Source organism: Sinocyclocheilus rhinocerous, unplaced genomic scaffold (genome assembly GCF_001515625.1).
Source record: "Sinocyclocheilus rhinocerous isolate Xijiao unplaced genomic scaffold, SAMN03320098_v1.1 scaffold2017, whole genome shotgun sequence".
Classification (NCBI taxonomy): Eukaryota; Metazoa; Chordata; class Actinopteri; order Cypriniformes; family Cyprinidae; genus Sinocyclocheilus; species Sinocyclocheilus rhinocerous.
In genome coordinates this window covers 447,674-468,432 of record NW_015655609.1, presented here as the reverse complement: position 1 = coordinate 468,432, position 20,759 = coordinate 447,674, and the positions used below count along the sequence as shown (strand labels likewise).

Below are 20,759 nucleotides of genomic sequence, written 5' to 3'. Positions count from 1 at the left end.
TTTGCATTCTGTGCAAATTATTTTCATTTATTTATAGTTTCATGGTTGACATGTTGATCAGCATTATAGACATCTCATGTTGTCTGAGAAATGTCATGAGAAAAGTGCTTGTTGTTTTAAACTATTGACAACAGCAAGAGAATACAAGAATCACATGAACACTCATAAGACAAAAATGTGAATTAAATCCAGTGGCTTAAATTCGCCAACACAACAAGTGTTTCATGCACTAGATCAATGACTGATCATTTTAAGCAAAAGCAGTCAGTTACTAAATGCGATGACGAAATCAACGACTGTAAATTCTCAAACTTTCAAACCATTTTTTCAAGGTAGGCCTGTTTAAACTAAACAAAAAATTATCAATCCAACTCACATGCTTTTTGATTGGACCTAAAAAAAATATTGAATATCATACGAAAGCTACTTGACATTCATTACTCGTGTTACTGTAAGTGGTTAGTACTAAAACAAAACCACCACAATAGTCTAACTAAATCTGGTTGTGCTGTCTGCATTATGAGTGTTAAATCTTTTGTTGTGTTTCTTTGTTTTTGGAACAATGGGAGATCAGGCTCTTTCTCTCATTCGTCTTGGCAGTGCTGATTTGCAGACGTTGCTTGTAGGCCTCCAGCCTTGGCCCTTACGTGGACCGCTGCAGGGTGGGGATGAGGACTCCTCTGGAAAACTGACCAGTTCACCCATCTTCCTGGCTTCAGCGCCTGAATCTCTTTGTTAAATCTCACTCATTCTCAGTTCAATCAGGCAGTCTTCCATTGCTCTTGGCTTCACTGCTAGCAATAAAATGGCCACAGCGAGCAACAAACTAACCCTCTGCCCTTGCCAGCAGAACACAATAACAAATTAGCATAAGTCAGGCTGTCTTTCTTTTCAACTCTCGGATCTTGGTTTAAAAATAGAAATAAACTCATTCGTCATTGTAGGAGAAGCAGCATGGGTGATGTATATTGAGGAGACTGTGGTGAGATTCTCAGTGTCACCACTGGGTCCTGACACGTAGGTGGGCACATAATGACATACTGTGTGCCAATGCCCAGGGAAATCAACCAACTGGTGGGAAGTTTGAGAATACGCATCCTGCCGCGGGCCTTTAGGTTACTTCATTTGATGGTGTGGATGTATAAATAGACTGTGGGTCGTCGTGCATGATGACTTGCAGCCAGATAGTAAATTCACGTTGTGATGGTGTCAAGCACAGATGAAATCTAATGCAACATGCATTTAAGCATGTTGACACAGTAAACGCATCAGCCCTGAAAGTAACGATACATAAACTTGTATGAAAGTAAAACATCAAAACAGCAGAATTGTCAGTGTGGAAAAATTTGGTGAATATTACATGCATGGTCAAAAAGTTATACTTGCCAAGCGGTAAATGCAAGTAAAAACTGACCCCCATTATGTATTTGAATATATTATATATATATTTTATAACAAATCTTCAATTATTTAAATCAAATTGAATGATAGTATTACCAACACTGATGTAAGTAATTCAAATCAAAGATACCTTCTAAAGAAAATGTGTTGTGACTTGCATTCTTACGATTTGTACCCTTAGCAGAAAATTTACCAAATGATATCTAGCATATCTGTCTGTCTGTCTGACCTCAGAACAACTGATGTTTTACTCTACAAGTTATTCAGCTAATATGGACAAATATTGTAATTTTAAACTAAAAAAAAAAAAAAAGCAAAATACATTTTCATGGCAGTAACTTTTTTTTTAAGTCATTGGAAGGTTTGGCAAAAACTGAAATTTGGACCCTGCATAGAAGAATCTAGGAGAAAAAAGAAAAAAATGCTATTAAAAATGGAGAAAAAAATGTTTGATTGTTTTTTTGTTCGAAGTGATGAGATGGATAGAAGAGGAAAAGTTTATTTTTAAAATCAAAGACGAAGCAGGGAAACAGTGGGAGTTATACAGAGAAAGCGAGTGATTGTGAACGAGATATACTTTTCCTAGCAGGCCCCGTGTTTATGTGTTTTGCTGTAAAGTTCTGTTTTCGGCTATATGGATTACAGGCTTTTTTTCCTCTTAGGAGTCTTTTATGGTACAGTACTCAATTTGTGCCTCCTTTATCAGTCACAGCAGCTGCGTATGCTGACACTGTGTTTCAGCGATGTGTGTGTGCGTCTTTATATACAGCTGCGGAGTGCAGAAGGACAGACTTAGTTTTAAACACATGCCCAGCACGTCCGTCTGGCTTCAATCCAGCAGAGGAAATAAAGAGGAGGTGAGACAAAAAGCTTCCCCATGGCTCCAGGCTACAGTTGAAACCACACAGGAATTCAAAATATCATTTTTCTCCAAGAGCATCTACTCCTCCCCCCCCTCTGCTCCCTCTTTCCCTTTTACAGCCTTCAAAACACCCGCAAATCACACACGGCACACGCTCAGTAGGGTTGGGCTGGTAGACGATGCCATTGTCCATCGGTGATGGCTGGCAGACATCACCATGTTGAGTTGACATCGTAATTCCCCACGACACCCCCCCTCCCACAACCCGCCCGCAAAAAAACATCTTAATTAATCACACTATATTGACCAGTGCAATGTATGCTTTCAGTTTCAACGCAGTTACTTCAAACAGTTATTTGAAAGAGGACATCAATGAAGGTGTTCCTGATCACAATACAAATTGCATTCAAAACAGTTCAATGAACACAATTTAAACAATAAATATTTTATTGTGCAAAAACGCCAAACGAATTATAGGCTAGATATTTTACACGAACTAAAAACAGCAACAAAATTCAAAATTACTTAAATTAAATTAGATTAAATAGGCTAGAACATGCGGGTCAGATCGAGGGTGTTGGATAATAAATAAATTACAATAAAATTAAAATAGCCTAATAATAATTCAATTTAACGTTTTAATCCTCTGACGTCTGCTCCGCATCGCTCCTTAGACCCGGTGTTATGAGATTTTTGGTTTATGAGATTTTCGGTTGCAGTGGGCAGAGTATACATAAATATTCATGAATTTCCCGGATATGTTCGTGGAACTGAGAATTTTAGTAGAATTTTCCTTATATCTCAGCAGGTTTAACAGAATATTTAAAAAAAGGTAAATATATTTTCAGCATTGCGCAAACTTATGCCTAAACTATTTGTTCATCATTTCACAATGGTTTATAATGTTTTTATTAGTTTGCATGTTTTGTGCAGCCGCACTGACTGAATGATTTCAGACATTCTTTGCGTAATGTTAAAGCACAGCAAACCTCAGCTAGTTGTATACATTGATTTCAGTTCATTGTACTGAAGCTTATTAGCTAACATTTGAGCGCACCAACTGAAATAAACTTGTATCTGTGGACTAATCATTTTTCAACTATTTGGCTTATATTTTCAAAATGAACAGGAACCTAAGACCACACACACATACATGAAAGTGTTCCTTTAATACATGAGTAAAAGTTTGGATTAAACAAAATTGTATGGACAAAAGTGTAAAAAGTAGCCTACATTTTGGTGCGCTGTAAATGAGAAAACAAATACGGCATTTTATGGAATAGAATAAGCAACTAATCTAATGTTAACAATGCTCCTAATTTTAATTGCAAAGGTTCATAAGTGTGCTTGTGCTTGTTTTGATAATATGATTACTGTTTAAAGGTTTTATATTAGTAAGGTTCTTTGCATTAATCTGATTAAAAATAGGCTAGTCAATAACAGTAATATTGTGAAATATTTGTAAAATTTAAAATAACTGTTTTCTATCTTTTTCCTGTGATGTCAGATCTCGACTTCACCAGTCTTCAGTGTCACATGATGCTTCAGAGATCATTCTAATATGCTGATTTGCTGTTCAAGAAACATTTCTTATTATTATCACAGTTGAAAATGGTTGTACTGCTTAGTGAAGTGTGGAAACCATTATACAGTGACAGGATTTCTTGATGAATGGAAGCATTTACTTGAAATAGAAATCTTTTGTAACATTATAAATGTCTTTACTGTGATTCTTTTTGTTTTAGTAATTGAATGCATCCTTGTCGAAGAAAAGTATTCATTAATTGAAAAAAATCGTAGTAATCCCAAACTTTTAAATGTTAATGTCATGACTCAAATGCCAGAATCAAGTTTAGAAATGTCAATTTGTTTTAAGGCTACACATCTTACATATGATCTTAGAAGAATAGCTTTATAATGTGTCATATTTACAGCAGATTCAACAAGGATGTTTACATCACACTCTCTTGTCTTCTATGCTGTCTTGTTTTGGTGCATAAATCTTTTTAGTTTGTAACAAGAATTCAATAGTGGTTCACAATCAAAATTCTAGAAAACTTTATTAATAGCATCCTCCATGCCTAACATTTTCCTGGATTTTGAGTGTGAATCACTATTGAATTCATATTTTTAAAACAAAATGTCACTGTCTCACGTAATATCAAACATCCACACCAACGTTATACCAACATCTAGTTAGCAAGCTAGTAAGCTAATTAAGGCCATGATCCAATCTTTATTCCACCTTATTTTTTATAAAAAGTGCCTCTAATTAAAGCCCAGTTAAGTATATATTTGTTTATGAAACTTTATGACTTATAAATTATGTTGAATGAGTGTTTGTTGTGCATGTAAAATAGATTATGCATTTGTAACAATGGTCATCATTGTGTACACAGTGCAACACATGGTCAAAGAACACACGACAGAGAACAACATCAGTGTAGGTTGCAAAAATGTTTATTAGGCCACCATGGTGGGTCAACGTTATTTCATTCATTGCCAGAGGAAGACCGTTTTAAAACTTAAACAGTAAGAGAAGAGCATAGCAATAAATAATTTAAATGGTAGTTGGTGCACATCTATATCTGCGTTATTGGAAATCAGTGTAGATGTAATAATCATTCAGGTGTTCTGGGATTTTTTGTTTTACTGTGCAAATGGAAACTTAAGCTTTGTGATAATCTTCATTTGTAAATTTATATTTGTTTGTAAAAGTTTAAATATTTTATATTGGAAACATGAAAAAACAATTACATTTCAGCAAAATTTTTGCAGCAGTGTATTACTGTATCATAGTTTACAACCAGACAGCAGACAGTTCGCAACCAAAACATAGTCTGACTCGGAACGGGTAAGTTAACACATGGATCATCACACCAGTATACAAAAAATATATCCACAGATGCATTCATATAGGTTTATTTTATTTGTTGCAGGCAGTGATGTATTCATCCAATGATAATAACAACAGACACAGTTTTAAAGCATCGCAAGCTACAAATGAAGAGCACATTGAACTGAAATCAATGTATACAACAAGCTGAGCTTTGCTGTGCTTTATCCTAACATTACACAAAGAATGACAATCAAAGAATGCAATCATTCAGTCAGGGACGACTGCCCAAAAAGTGCTAAATTTGTGTGAACAAAAATGTGCACTGCAAACTAATAAAAACATTATAAACTGTTACGAAATGATAAACAAATGTAGTTTAGGCATAAATTTGCAACACGCTGGAAATACATTTACCTGTTTTGAAATATTCCATTAACCTGCTGAGAAACAAGGAGCGAACTAAAATTCTCAGTTCCACACACATCTAGGAAACTCATGAATATTCATGTATGCTCCGCCCACTGAAACTCTCTGAAAATCTCAGAAACCGAACCCCTAGCAATCATTATTTGTTTTCCGTGCCTTTCTAAATACGAATTCACGCTTCGGGCACACCCCGTAACCCCCCCTCCCAGATGTCATTGTCCATCGTGATGTTTCACTGTAGACATCGTCTGATGCCAATTTGGTAGACATCTCCCAACCCTAGCTTAGAGGACTTCTCCCTCCGGACCGGGCGGCACTTTTGCTCTGGTTTCCCCTCCCTTCCTGCATGAGAAATGATGATGTTGGTTTCCCGTTGTCACATCGCTGTCCTTTGACTGCTTCCAATTTGCATTGGCTGTGTTGTTGCTCGACGATATATGGGGCAGCTTTAAGGAAATTGCGCTTTTGCGCGGGGCCCCTGCTGTACAGCAGGCGGAGAATCGTAAGTGTCAGTGATAGACTGGGCGATATAAATAGCTCCGGTGATGGTAGGATAATGCATGGAGCTTTCTCCTCGCCACAGCTCAGGACTGGCAGGGAGACAGAGGGAAAAGCGGGCCATGTATCTTTTTTTCAGGTCACTCCGAAAAGCTCCTTGAGGTGCAGGAAGAGCCCTTGATTAATTATTACCGTCATCATCATCATCTTTAGCGGGAGTATAAATCAGCCAGACGTCAGTGTGGCTGTGGGAGAGGGGGGTGGGGGAGGGTCCGGTGTGCAGGACTTGTAGGCTGTCGAATGGTTGTCAGTTTTAATACACACCACGTGACAGACCCCCCCACCCCCAAAGGATTGATCCAGCTCCGTCTTGTCAGGAGAACAGGAGAGCATCTGACTGGTGCTGGACCAGTGTTTAAAGCGGGGTAGATGCTATCAGGGGCGCCTGCAGGATTTCTGCTGAAGGTGTTGCTAGAAGGTGTCTTCATCCAGCACAGTTTGGTCTCTGTGTTCTTGTTTGTTTTACTGACTCAGAAATGTTCAGATGCTTCAGATGATTCAGCATAGGCGGAAGGTATAATCTGTTAACTACGCACATCATAAACCCATCTTTTTAGGCAAGTATGGGTGTCATGTCATAAAATATTTTAATACGACTGAATTTATATTTAATGTGATCAGAGTTTAATAAAAACATTGTAAGTTACTAATTATTTCATTGTTTTGTTTAATTTCCACGAATATTCAAACAGCGAATAAATTATATACCGAAAGCGAGCAAAGAACGGTTACATTATCACATTATCACTGACTATAGTTTAGTGCGAGTTTAAGCACTATCAATGAAGCTGGCTACACTGTAAAATGAATCTCTTACATGGTACATACATCTGCACTTTGTTGTTTATGATGAGAGAATTTGCGCGAGTGCAGAAAGTGAACAAAAGCACTGAACAAAACTCTGGTGTTTCAGTGATGACTAATCTGAAGGCTTCTGATTGGCCATTGCATTCATAAACTCAACAGAATTGTGTGTGATTGGTTATAATGTGCAACGCTGTAAAAACACGTCAAAAGAAATATGAGGTGATATGAGATCTAAATGTAAAGCCGCAATCAACACTTTTCATTTCATTTTCATTTTATTCGCGACAGCTGTAATACAGGTGCATCTCAATAAATTAGAATGTCGTGGAAAAGTTCATTTATTTCAGTAATTCAACTCAAATTGTGAAACTCGTGTATTAAATAAATTCAGTGCACACAGACTGAAGTAGTTTAAGTCTTTGGTTCTTTTAATTGTGATGATTTTGGCTCACATTTAACAAAAACCCACCAATTCACAACAAATTAGAATACTTCATAAGAACTTCATACTTCAATAAAAAAAACATTTTTAGTGAATTGTTGGCCTTCTGGAAAGTATGTTCATTTACTCTACATGTACTCAGTACTTGGTAGTGGCTCCTTTTGCTTTAATTACTGCCCCAATTCGGCGTGGCATGGAGGTGATCAGTTTCTGGCTCTGCTGAGGTGGAAGCCCAGGTTTCTTTGACAGTGGCCTTCAGCTCATCTGCATTTTTTGATCTCTTGTTTCTCATTTTCCTCTTGACAATACCCCATAGATTCTCTATGGGGTTCAGGTCTGGTGAGTTTGCTGGCCAGTCAAGCACACCAACACCATGGTCATTTAACCAACTTTTGGTGCTTTTGGCAGTGTGGGCAGGTGCCAAATCCTGCTAGAAAATGAAATCAGCATCTTCAAAAAGCTGGTCAGCAGAAGGAAGCATGAAGTGCTCCAAAACTTCTTGGTAAACGGGTGCAGTGACGCTGGTTTTCAAAAAACACAATGGACCAACACCAGCAGATGACATTGCACCCCAAATCATCACAGACTGTGGAAACTTAACACTGGACTTCAAGCAACTTGGGCTATGAGCTTCTCCACCCTTCCTCCAGACTCTAGGACCTTGGTTTCCAAATGAAATACAAAACTTGCTCTCATCTGAAAAGAGGACTTTGGACCACTGGGCAACAGTCCAGTTCTTCTTCTCCTTAGCCCAGGTAAGACGCCTCTGACGTTGTCTATGGTTCAGGAGTGGCTTAACAAGAGGAATACGACAACTGTAGTCAAATTCCTTGACACGTCTGTGTGTGGTGGCTCTTGATGCCTTGACCCCAGCCTCAGTCCATTCCTTGTGAAGTTCCAAACGCATTCATTGAAAAGAGAGAACGGACTCAAAATAATGATTAAATCACGAATGATTGGTATTGCTGGTTCATTCGACAGAAATACAGGACTCAAAACTGAAGAAATAATCGCAGGGAAAATGTTTTCAGGTCAGAGTGCTCATGGTATGCACAGTGCATACAGCTGCCACTGGATGCTATAGGATTACATGGATTTATTATGTATACAGAACTAAAGAGCACATGTTTGGCACTCAGCACTTTAGTTTGACTGGATTTTTTTTTCCAACTTAAAAATTTTACATAATTTCATTCTACATAGGCTACATTCACACAGCAACAGAATATGGTTGTCAATCTTGTTTTAGACTGCCAAATACACTTCCATTCACAGATTGGACTGATATGCACTTTTTTTCCTGAAAGGGATAGATCACACAAAATTAAAAAAAATAATAATAATCATTTACTCACCCCCATTTTGTTCCAAATCTGAATGGAACACAAAAGAAGATATTTTGAAAGTCAAATGCATCCAAACAACATTGGACCCCACTGACTTTCATTTAGACAAAAAAAAAGTGTGTTCTGCAGAAGAGAGAAAGTCATACAGGTTTGAAACGACAGTGTAAGTAAATAATGACAGAATTTGACAGACTTTGGTTAGTGTGTGCTGTGTGAATGGAACCACACAGGACAACTAGTTAAACAGTAATATTTTGAAATAGTATTACAATTTAAAAGAACTGTTTTCTATTCTGTTTTAAAATGTAATTTATTCCTGTGATGGCAAAGCTGAATTTTTAGCAGCCATTACTTCAGTCTTCAGTGTGATCCTTCAGCATGATCCTTCAGAAATCATTCTAATATGCTGATTCTAATATGGTGTTCACGCGTTTTTTCAGATGTATTTCCAAGAAAAAAAACATCGTCTTATATTCGGGTCAATACGGTATTATCAGAGCTGAAAACGGTTGTGCTGCCTAATACTTTTGTGGAAGTGATTATACATTTTTTCTTGATTCTTTGATTAATAGAAAGTTCAAAAGGGCAGCATTTATTTAAAATAGAGTTTTTGAAACAATGTAAAAGGTCTTTACTGTACTAATAATGTTATTTTTAATATTATTATTAATATTGTTATTAACTGTCACTGTCATTACAGCTTATTTATACATTTATATTTGTATACAATGATATACAGTTATATAAAATTACTAATGTTTTCAGTTTACCTGTATGTAACTAAGTATGGTTGTCAGTCCCACTCTTATTAGCATTTAAGAAGTACACTGCAGTCCAGTTGGTTTAAAAAAAATAAAAATTAGCATGGACAGACCTTGCTCAACTATTCCAGATTTACCTGTTTTGAGGTGATTCTCATTTATCCATTGATTAATCAGTTTACATAGTTTTGTTAGTGGCTTAAATTGTAGGATAAGAAAATCTGATTTAATGAAAATTCCCTTCATCTGTTTTCATATCTTTTTCTTTTGTCATATAATTTTGCTGCAGTCAGTGTCTGTGGCAGTGTAGGCCAACACAAGGTCTCCTAGTGGGCATCAGGGTGTCAGTGGGAATAGCTAATAATCGGGAGTGATGGGGGAGTTTTTAAATGACGTGTATGTTGGGTAATCCAGCAGCACTGTGCTTTCTGTAGCACCTTTGGATCCTGACGTCTCCCCTTCTCTTCCTCTGCCACACACACTTAGTCCCACCACCTCTCACATCTGTCAAGGACAAGCACACACACACTTTCGTTATTAGCTTTCTTGTGACACTGAATAGATTTGTCAAGTAACCCAATCTTGGACCACTGAAAAATGATGAGCAACAGTTATTTTAAGACCTTCCAGATATTCTCAGAGTTTGACTGGTACTGTACCATAATGAGTGTGTATTAGTGCTGATTTCCTCCCACACAGGGAAGGTGGCAGTTATTCCTGTTAGCTCCAGCACATTGACGCAAGAACTAAACATGACCCTGTGACCCAATCCAGCACCGTCAAAGAATGACCTGAACCCAAAAATTGCTTATTCTTTCTCTTTTTTTCTCTACAAGCCAATAAATCCAGAAGTATTAAAATGTTTGTGTGTGTGCGTGTTTGTGCACAATTAATAATGATTTGTTTTTATTATGAAGTGCACACACAAAACCTGGCAGATTTTGACTGTTTGGTTCAGCTCAAGATATCTATAGAGGGAGTCTGATATTGCTTTATCTCTGTCACATGGAGTCTGATGTCATTATTTATTACGGTAGAAGCTGTGCCCAAAGTCACCCTATATTCGCTTTTTGCCATTTTTTTAGTGTTGTCGAGTTCTGTCTGAATTTAGTCCCATTTATAGCGTACTCTTTTATACCCATAATGCACTCTGATTAATAGTGTACAACCAATGTAGATGGGATGATGCTATATTGCACATAATATAACACAGAAAAGTATGCCAAGCTAAAAAAAAACAAGAATATTATATCAGTAGCGCTATCTTCATTTTTTGTAATTTTTTGTAACACAATGAGCCAAAATTATGAAAAGTACTGTACATCATACATTAACTGTGTGTGTGTGTGTGTGTGTGTGTGTGTGTGTGTGTGTGTGTGTGTGCGTGTGTGTGTAAATTAAATGGAGGATTTGATTAACTTTGCTGTCGTCTTCTCACTGTGAACGATCATAGAGGTCTATGTTCTCATTATCAGGGCTCCAATGAGGCAGAGGACTGGCCATACTTTGTGTGAGACTGAGACTCTCAGTAATTCTTTGAAGGCCCATTAGCCTCCTCTATAGCCCAGCCAATAAAGAAAGGCGAAAATTAATGCACATCATATAGAGCAGCAGTTCTCAACTGAGTTGCAGGTCTGTTCTTATAGGGTTATGGACAGCAAGGATAAAACAATGCTAAATGTGAATAATAAAATGAAACTAGCCATATAACAGTGCATAGTTTGGATAGCAAAATAAATAGGCTTTTTTTAAAGGAGGAGAACAGAACTCTGGTAGAAACTAGCCAAATAATTCAGATCCCAACACAAAGGTTGTGTGACATTACTTCATTCTTGAAAACAGTGGGGTAAAAATGTAGACCCAGACTACATTAAATATGGATTCACTCACAGTGAGGATAAACACTGTTTATTTTGTGCAGTGACTCATTGGCTGCAAAAAGCATAAAACCAACAAAATTCAACCTTTAGAAACCAAATTTTCCCATTGAACTGGTGTGTGTATATATGTAAATATTAAAAGCTTATGCATTTTTCTGTTTTACAGAATGTTGTTCACTTTTATACGATAAACAGTTAGATAATTAGTACAATAAACAAACATACAGTTTCTGGGTCCTGAGACAAAACCATTTGAGAACCACTGACATAATATGTCTGTGTGTGTGTGTGTGTGTGTGTGTGTGATATCTTCAAGCGTCTGTTTTGTGTCCCATCATGGCACTGGCTTGTATCTTTTTCACTGGCAGTTGTGAGGAGATTTATCCCTCTTTTACAACGGTGAGGAGTGCACTCGTAACTCATGAATGAACTCCATTACACTCACTCAGAGTCCTGCACAATCTCGCACAACTCCCTGCCATCAATCAGCCTCTCTCTCTCTCTCTCTCTCTCTCTCTCTCTACATGTCCATTCACACCCGCCTATTGCACAAGCTCTTCAGCCTCCTGTCAATAGCCATCTCATCCTGGGATACAGAAAATATAATTCTGAATGGATCTAAAACAAAATCCAAAATCGAGAGTTCTTGTTGATTTAATGTAACATAAAAATAATTTCTCTGCAGATGGATTCTAAGACAAAATTCAAATATGATTAAATTACCATATTGATAGAAATGGATATTGTATGTTAAATATTGGTTTAGGATCTTTGCAAATACTTTAATGCCCACATATGACAGATTTTCAGAGGTGACACTACATTTCTGTCTGACTAGTCTATAGAAGGGACCGTTACTGTACATTGAGAAGGTCATATTGCGTTAGCAGATAAATCTGTGCACTATAGAAACACTCTGCCATAATCCCCTCCCTTCCATGTTCAGAGCGGGGGGTTTGTCATGACTGATTTGGTAATAAAATGAGAAAGCTGTTGAGTCAGCTACAATGCTTCCATTCCACCTGCTTCTCTGTCACCCCAGACACATACACACCAGATGTGCCTTTACGGTCTGGTTTTCTGAGACTGTGAGTTTGTGGTTGTTTATATCAGTGTTTTCTTTCTGCTCACCATACAGAATTACACATGATTCAGCCTTTTTTTTTCTAGTATTCAACATTGAAAATGGCTTAAAATGGTTCTGATCTCTCATCAGAGGATGCTTTGATCAAACTTTATTGTGAGTTAGAATAAATGTGGCACTGAAATTATTTAGCCATGTTTTTCACTTAAGCTGTAAGAAGAAATTTAAATAATTGAGTTTTTTTATGTGTACAAATATAACAATACATATTGATTAACACAAGTCTGGGGTCAGAAAGATTTAGTTTTATTGAAAGAAATTACATTTTTATGCATTTTGGCAGATGCTTTATCCAAAGGAGCTTACATTGCATTCAAGGTACACTTTTACATTTTATCAGTTCTTGCTTTCCCTGGGAATTGAAACCTCGGTGTTGCTAACGCCATGCTCTACTGTTTGAGCTACAGGAAAACATTAGTACTTTTTTCAGTTAAATTCATTAATTCATTAAATCAATGCTTATATTTAGTAAGGGCATATTAAATTGATCAAAAGGGACAATAAAAAACATTTAGAATGTTACAAAAGATTTTTATTTAAAATAAATGCTATTGGATAATAAGATGTTTCTTGAGCAGCAAATCAGCATATTAGAATGATTTCTGAAGGATCATGTGACACTGAAGACTGGAGTAATGGCTGCTGAAAATTCAGCTTTGCCATCACAGGAATAAATGACATTTAAAAAAAATTTCAAGTCTGTCTACACTGGACGCGACAAAGAGACCATTGAAAATCATTTGAAATTTGTGTCAGTACGTCATAAATAGAACGCAGCAGCAGTTTACTGTCGGGAATTAGTCACCCCACGCCGCATCCAGTGTAGACAGCATAATAGGTTCTATTGTATTTTGTCGCGGCACGGCTCGTGTCTGGTGTAGACACAGTGTTACAGTATTTTTGATCAAGTAATTGCAGCCTTGATGAGCATAAAACATTTCTTCCAAAAACAATTAAAAAAAAATTTTATTCTACCAACTTTTGAGTTGCCGCACCCGGTACGTCACCGGTCCCATCCGTTCCACTACGGTTTAGGGCCCCTGCCAGGTCGCTAGGCTCATCAATGCGGCGCACCTGATCCCAGCAGTTCCGCAGGTGGTCGTCCTCGCGTTGCTCCCTTCTGAACGAGCCCCCGGTCATGACCTGGGAAAACACATCAAGGTAGACAGACGGTAGGTTAGCAGGCTGACACTCACCCTCCCTCTCAGGCGTTTCCAGGGCGACGCTAATCTGGACTCGGGATACTCGCCACAACGTGCATTTGATTTGCTTCATATTGTCAATAATGTAAATAATGTAGTCATCATTATTAAATTGCCTAACTTGAACAGGAACTGTGTGTAATTTAATATGATTCTGAAATCAAGACTTTACACTTTTTCTTTCATATATTGAGCTCAGTCACTAATTAAATCAAGCAGAAAATCCTTTGATAAAAATGATGTTAGAGTTCATGTAATCATGATAATGAGTGTTTGCACTAACTGAGCCCGGTCTCTTGATTTCCTCTTCATTGATTCGAATTTCAAAACAAGCCTTCCCATTTCTCTCTCTCTCTCTCTCTCTCTCTCTCTCTCAGTCCAGACACCTATGAGGTGATTTATCCTGTAAACACACACACACTTTGCACCTCAGATGAGGCAGAAAGTGGCGCTTAACCCCAGCTGGCTGCACTTTGCTCACATAAACCAGTGCTCGGCGAGTAAACAAGAGTTAGCAAGCCGCCCCCTGAAATGAATATTGTATACACATAGCCCAGCTAAGTGTTGTTGTTTATGTCAGTGATGGTGTTTATGGCACTAGCAAGGCCTCTTAGTGCAGTTAAGTTTCCACGGCATCCCACTCCAGCCATCAATCCCACCTCTCTCTCCATCTATCCCCCCGCTCACTTGGGCTAATGCTCAACGCTCAGCTTTTGCTGCCTACCTCTCTTTTCCTCTTTGGTCCCTACTCACCTTCCTTCCTTACTTCCTTCCAGATGGTGCATTTCACAACTTGCTAGGCATGATCAATCAAGCCCAGATGCAGACTGGGCTATTAAGGTCAGTAATGATCGGCCTTTGAGCGTTATGGGCCTGGCTCCTGTTGTAAAGCCATGCATCAAACTTGCCTTTCCCCGCTCTCCTCTTACGCCCCTTAACAAGCTGGCTTAAAATATCGGCCGGCAGATAGGAAATGAAAAGGGTACAACCTTATCTCTCCAAAGACAGGCCACTGAAGCCCTGAGGTGTAATAAAACTACAGGACTTAGCCTTCGCCAGGAGTCATCTCTTTTATAAGCAATAATTTTCAAAGTTCGGCTAAGCGGTGGGCACCGGGTGCTGGATTGCGATGTAATGCATCACTTTTCACAATTGCTGTGAATATCACATGTATCACAATTGCTGGAAGCTGCCTCTGATTGCCGGCTCTGCTCGTCTTCTGTCGCACCCTGGGACTTCTGCTTATTACGACCGGGCCCGCGCGATCCTGCAAGTCAACAGAACGCCTACGGGGATGGTGTGTGTTGTGTACGTATGTGCATATTCATCATTTACGCTCCTCCGTGTGATGGTACAGCCACAAAAGTTTGTGTTACGTTAGCATTTGTTTGAGGACGTGCCTGTGGGTTTTTCGAAGTTGAAAAATGTTCCTTTGTGCAAAAGATCCACTGCACCTTTAAATGCGAACCGTCTCTCGTTCTTCCTCTCTGCCATCTCTAGCTGCTTCACAGACAGCCATAGCCTCTAGTATAATTTATGATCCACTCTTCACAAAAAGCCTCTTACCCAGACTGCAGCTGGAGGATAAATCTCACTCTCACACCGAATAAAATGCTCTTGTCGTCCATCACATTTTTCTGACATTTATGCCTGGATATAAACAAGGTATTATTAAGACCTGATCATCAGCCATATGAACACAAAAGCCAGCATGCCACGACCAGCGCTTTTAATGAATTAACTAATTAATTAATTACGGATCAGAGGGCCACCCTTCTCCGACACGCTCCTGAATAAATAAAGGCCTAGCGGCTCGGTGAGTGATGGCACTGTTTATCTCCTGTCTGGAGTCCAGGTGGTGTGTTCCTCACACCTCTATCAATGCCACCAGCCCCGCTAACATTTGTAAGCACCACATCAATTGCCCTCTTCATACATTAACAGAGGGTTTACGCACATGCTCCTGAGGCCTGTATCTTTCAGGAACTCTGCTGTGCTGAATTCAGTACAAATCAGGGTTTCTTTAAAAAAAGAATTGTGCAATTTGCTCACTTTCAATTCATGAGGTGAAATTGGCACCACGAGGAATTGGAATTTGAATAGGAATGGCATGAAGTGTCTGCCAATCTATCCGTCCATCCATCCATCAATCTGTCTTGAAAAACTAGTGAAAATTACAATTATAATTCCTTTCAATTCATTTTAATTCTGCTTCCTTACATTCAAATGTACAATTCTATTTGCTGTCTCAATTCAAATTTAGAAACTGAGTTGTAGGGCTGTCAAAAAATAATTCGAATTTCGAATATTCGTCGAATTTAAAATAAAAATCCACATTCATGTTTTTTTAGGTGTGCGTTAAGGAGGCAGCCTATCAGTGGCACACGAGATGCGATGACGATGTAAGTGTCATTGCATTATAACATCTATCAGCGTTGCACTTGCGTCTCGCACAAAAGAGCCGCATGTTTAGAAAGCCATGTACAATTAATGCAAGTTTAACTTTGAAAAAACATATCTCGAGACTTTATAGCAGGGTTTTCTCCCCCATCCCACTGCAACTCATATTTTTAAATGAAAAATGTAATCTGTGTGTTTGGCTTTCGGCACTTTGTATTAAACTATGAATACATTATACATGATGCTGTTTTGTTTATAGTTGTTTAAAAGCAACTTAATTAATTATAATTGGTTTATAAACATTTTAAACATTATGCACTTTTTTCACAGATAGTCATGTTATCTTATATGCTTTGAATAAACGTGCATTGGTCGATGCACCTTCTTGTGGCCTCAGGAGAGAACCCAAAAGCTTTTCTTCACCCTAACTGAAATTATGCATTTTAAATTCGAATATAATTCGAATTTTGATCATATTTAAGTACAAAATTCGAATTTAGTTTTTCAGCCATTTTGACAGCCCTACTGAGTTGTAATATAAAAGGCATACTCAATTCAATTCTGAATGCCACACAATCCTGGTATAGGTTTTAGCATTGTTTACATTGTTATGAGATGGTGTTAGTGTGTAAGCTACCATAGTTTTATGCATTATATGTTGTACTGTAAAGTGAAGTACAGTATACTAACCGGTTGTAAGATTGGAGTGTGTGGAGGGATTGAAGAATGAGTGTGGTGTGGTCAGTTATCTTCTGATTGGCCCAGGTTGGTAGTAGTTGCATTAGACCAATAAAACACAGAGGCACAAGGCAGAAAATTGAGAGCATGATGGCAATATCATTCCTTAGCCTAGGAGGAAGATGAAGCCTCAGCCTAGAGGGAGAGAGTAATCTGGCCTTTCACCAATGCATCCTGGGAGATGTGGTTTTCTCAGTTGGCGTCATGGATCTTATACTGCTTCAGCCACAAAGGAATCGTGGACTTGTTTACAGTATAAATAGTTTGTATCTGGAAACACGATATTTTGGTTTTGACCACAGGGAATCAGTCACTGAGTGGAAAATTTGGGCTGGATAGAGCTTGCAATGGGACTATAGACTCACACTTTTATGAAGCATGTCTACTAGTCCTGCTCCTTTGCTCTTGTTTTCTCAGTTATACACTCCATGCCCACTCACCAGCCTTGTGCCAGTAGCCAACAACATCGTTTCCATACTATCCGCATAACACAGAGATGTACTCACACTCCTATGTTGTGATGTGCGTTCTTCTTGTCTTATCTGGTTATCATCAAAAAGCAAGGCAGATTTTATAGGTACAGTAAAAGCTAAATATTAGTATTAGCACACTACTCTGCAATTTAAAACTCACAGTGAGACATGTGTTTTGACCTTCAAGGATATTCGTGCTTTACTCTGAAAACACTCAAACACTCATAAACCTCATTACTGAGTCATTTAGAATGCTCTTTATAGACATCATCTCCGTACACCACACTTCTCATGTGAAGCACATGTGAGACTACGGCTGGGTCCAAAATCACGTCATGTCAGTGTATGTTCTGTATTTAATAAAGAACTAAGTTCTTGATCATAAATTAAACATGTTCTATAAGTATTCAAGTATGTGTAATATGTTCTGAGTGATTTGTTGGAATTGTCATGTGACCATCTCCTGTGGCCTCATCGGATAGTAAAATGAGTGCACACTTCAAAAGCTCTGTCAGAAGTAGTATGTTTTCCGGGTATTTATAAGAACATTTTTGAACATACTAATGCTTTGACACACTTTTAGCATACTATAATGCTTCACGAATTAGAATTTTTGCACTTCTGGTTCCATTTTCCATTTATTTTTTTTTATTTTTTTTTTGTTAAATGCCTTTTGTTAAGCCTTTTGTTAAGGTCTGTGGTTAACACAACATTTTTATCAATACGAATTAGAATATTCACACTTCAGCATTTTAGATGAATTTGTTCCTTGTGCTTTTCCATTCATGATGCCTTAAACATCTCACAACAGACATAAGTAGATGTGTGCTCAGGTGTGTCAGTGATTTCTGGCCTGCCCACCTCCTCCCCCTCTATCAGAAATGAAGATATTGTTCCTGATGGAATATCAGCTGGAGCTCTTGGCTGCGAGCTGAATTAGGATGGAGGTAGGAGGGAGGCTCTGTGTGTGTGTGTATGTTATGAAGCTGTGGGGTTATTTGTTGAGCTCACAGTCTCAGGTGTCAGACAGTGTTGAGTGAGGGGCTCTTCCCTCCTTTGTCTCTCTCTCATACACACACACACACACTCTCTCTCTCTCAAAGGCCACTTAACTGGCTGGGAGCTGGAGCATGACCCCTCAGCCAGGCAGCGTGCTAAAAGCCAAGACCTGTAATGATGCACCTTCCTCTGCTCCAGCAGATCCAGCGGATAGGATGTGACCTCTACAGTCCGACCTGTCCCTCACACACCCACGTTCTGTCTTCCTTGTCTCTTGACACCCCTCTGGTCTCTCTCATTGGAATACTGCTATGTCCTTTATGTATTCACTGTCACCCATATATTATTTCTTTCAGAGTGAAAGGTTCAATTTGCTATAAAAGAACAAGAGCTGCAGGTACAGAGAGAGGGAGGTGGAGGACGAGCCATATCTTGGCTGTTTGGTGTGTTCTGGACAGGCTGTTCTCATTGGGGAGTTGAGAGAGTGTTTAGGGTGAGGGTGGGCGGCAGCGCTCGCTGACGTCAGAAGAGGTTCAAGCCAATGGCTCCTGTGCCAGCCCACATTACATCAGCATGCAGTGACACTGGACTGTGAGGAGAATGTGAGTCCACAGCGAGGTTGTTTTGTTTTTTTAAGGAAAACAGCTCGTCTTGTCAGAAGTAGCCAAATGACCCAGGATCATGCTTTATGAGAGGAGAATGCTGGAGTCGATCTGTTCTCACCCCACATAGAAACAAATGCAGTCGTGAACTGGATTCACAAAGAGTGATCATTCACTAATTATCTTGTCAAATTGTCACCATGTGAAGTCTGCAGTGGTACTTTTAATTCCCTGTGGTAACTAACACACACACAGGCCTGTCTGCACATGCTTCTAAACTGATAGAAATCTGTGTGTGCTGTATAGCGTGTATACAGGTGCAAATAGTCTTTCACATTTGGATTTTGGTCTCCAGTGCAGTGTTAGATCTGACAAGCAACAATTGTAAACGACTAACAACAAACTATATACGTACACTACCAAAAGTTAATATTTTTAATGTTTGTGAAAAAGGTATTTTATGCTCACCAAGATTGGATTTATTTAATCAAAAATACTGTAAAAAAAAAAATGAAATATGAAATATTAATTTAAAATAACTGTTTTCTGTTTTAGCATATGTTAAAATCAAATGTATTCCTGTGATGACGATTATTCCTGCCTTCAGATGCTGATTTGGTGCTCAAGAAATTTCTTATTATCAATGTGGAAAACAGTTGTGCTGCTTAGGATTTTTTGTGGAAACCATCATTTTCCAGATTTTTTGATAAATAGAAAGCTCAAAAGAACAGCATTTATTTGAAATAGAAATCTTTTGCAACATTGAAAAAGTCTTTATTGTCACTTTTGATAAGTTTAAAATAATTATATTTTAATTTGGGGATAATATTATGATTATTTTTATTCTGTCATTTACGGTTGTTGATTGTCAGATTGTACAACTTAGTTAAGACTTTTTGTTATGCTTGACATTGTTGATTGGGTGTACTAAGTTACCTTTCTTTTCTGGCATCTTCATTTCCACACAAAATTTAAATGATACCACACAAAACCAAGCAAGTCCTTCCATCCTGTGTTGGTGATGTTGTTTTGTCAGGAGTCAGTTGTGTCTAGGCAAAATCATCACAAGGACAATTAAACAGTCACTGGTGAGCATGTTACACTAAGACTGACGATTTTGTCCTACGAGGAAAGAAATCGCAAACAATCTCCGAGATTTTTCTCATGCGGCACAATTGTGGCAAAAAAGTGTGCGCCAGGCTTTAGAATTCTCCCAAAATCCCCTCCAGTAAATTTCCACAATCTCTTTCTACCCGGAGATTGGTGTGTGAGAATGTGTGTGTGTGTGTGTGTGTGTGTGTGTGTTCTGCTGGGTGGGATTAGGCACTCTCTCCAGACTGGCAGAGGTGCTTATTTAAAGCAGCAGGCTTGTCATGGGGACTATTTAAAGTGGAAGCTTTAGCAATTGAAGTCTGTGTGCGATTTGAAGGATAATGTGTGTGTGTGTTGGTGCACTGGTTTGGGTGGTTTATGAGGACAAAAATTTGTATAATGACATGGGTATGACACAGGAATTACAATATGAAGGTGGTTTATGAGGACACTACCTGTATCCCCATAATTCAAAAGGTTTAAAAAACATACTAAATTGTGTTTTTTTGAAAATCTAAACATGCACAAAGTTTCCGGTGAGGGGTATGTTTAGGTGTATGGTTGATGTAGGGCGATAGAAAATACAGTTTGTACAGTATAACAGTAAAACCATTAAGCCTATGGAGAGTCCTCGTAAACCACCAATACCAACGCGCGCGTGTTCCCCACATGGATAGTAAAACCTTAAATCATCTACACTGAGAGAACCAGACATTGGTTTCCATGTGGACAGTTTCCCATGAGGAAAAATGTTTCTTTGAGGGTATGCCTAGGGTTAGGGAATAGA

General features: G+C 38.4%; 1 protein-coding gene across 1 annotated transcript in view; it reads left to right on the top strand.

The window, feature by feature from the left end:
• LOC107718815 (calmodulin-binding transcription activator 1-like) overlaps positions 1-20,759 on the top strand; it is a 220,160-nt gene that overhangs the window by 84,232 nt on the left and 115,169 nt on the right. The window lies entirely within an intron of this gene.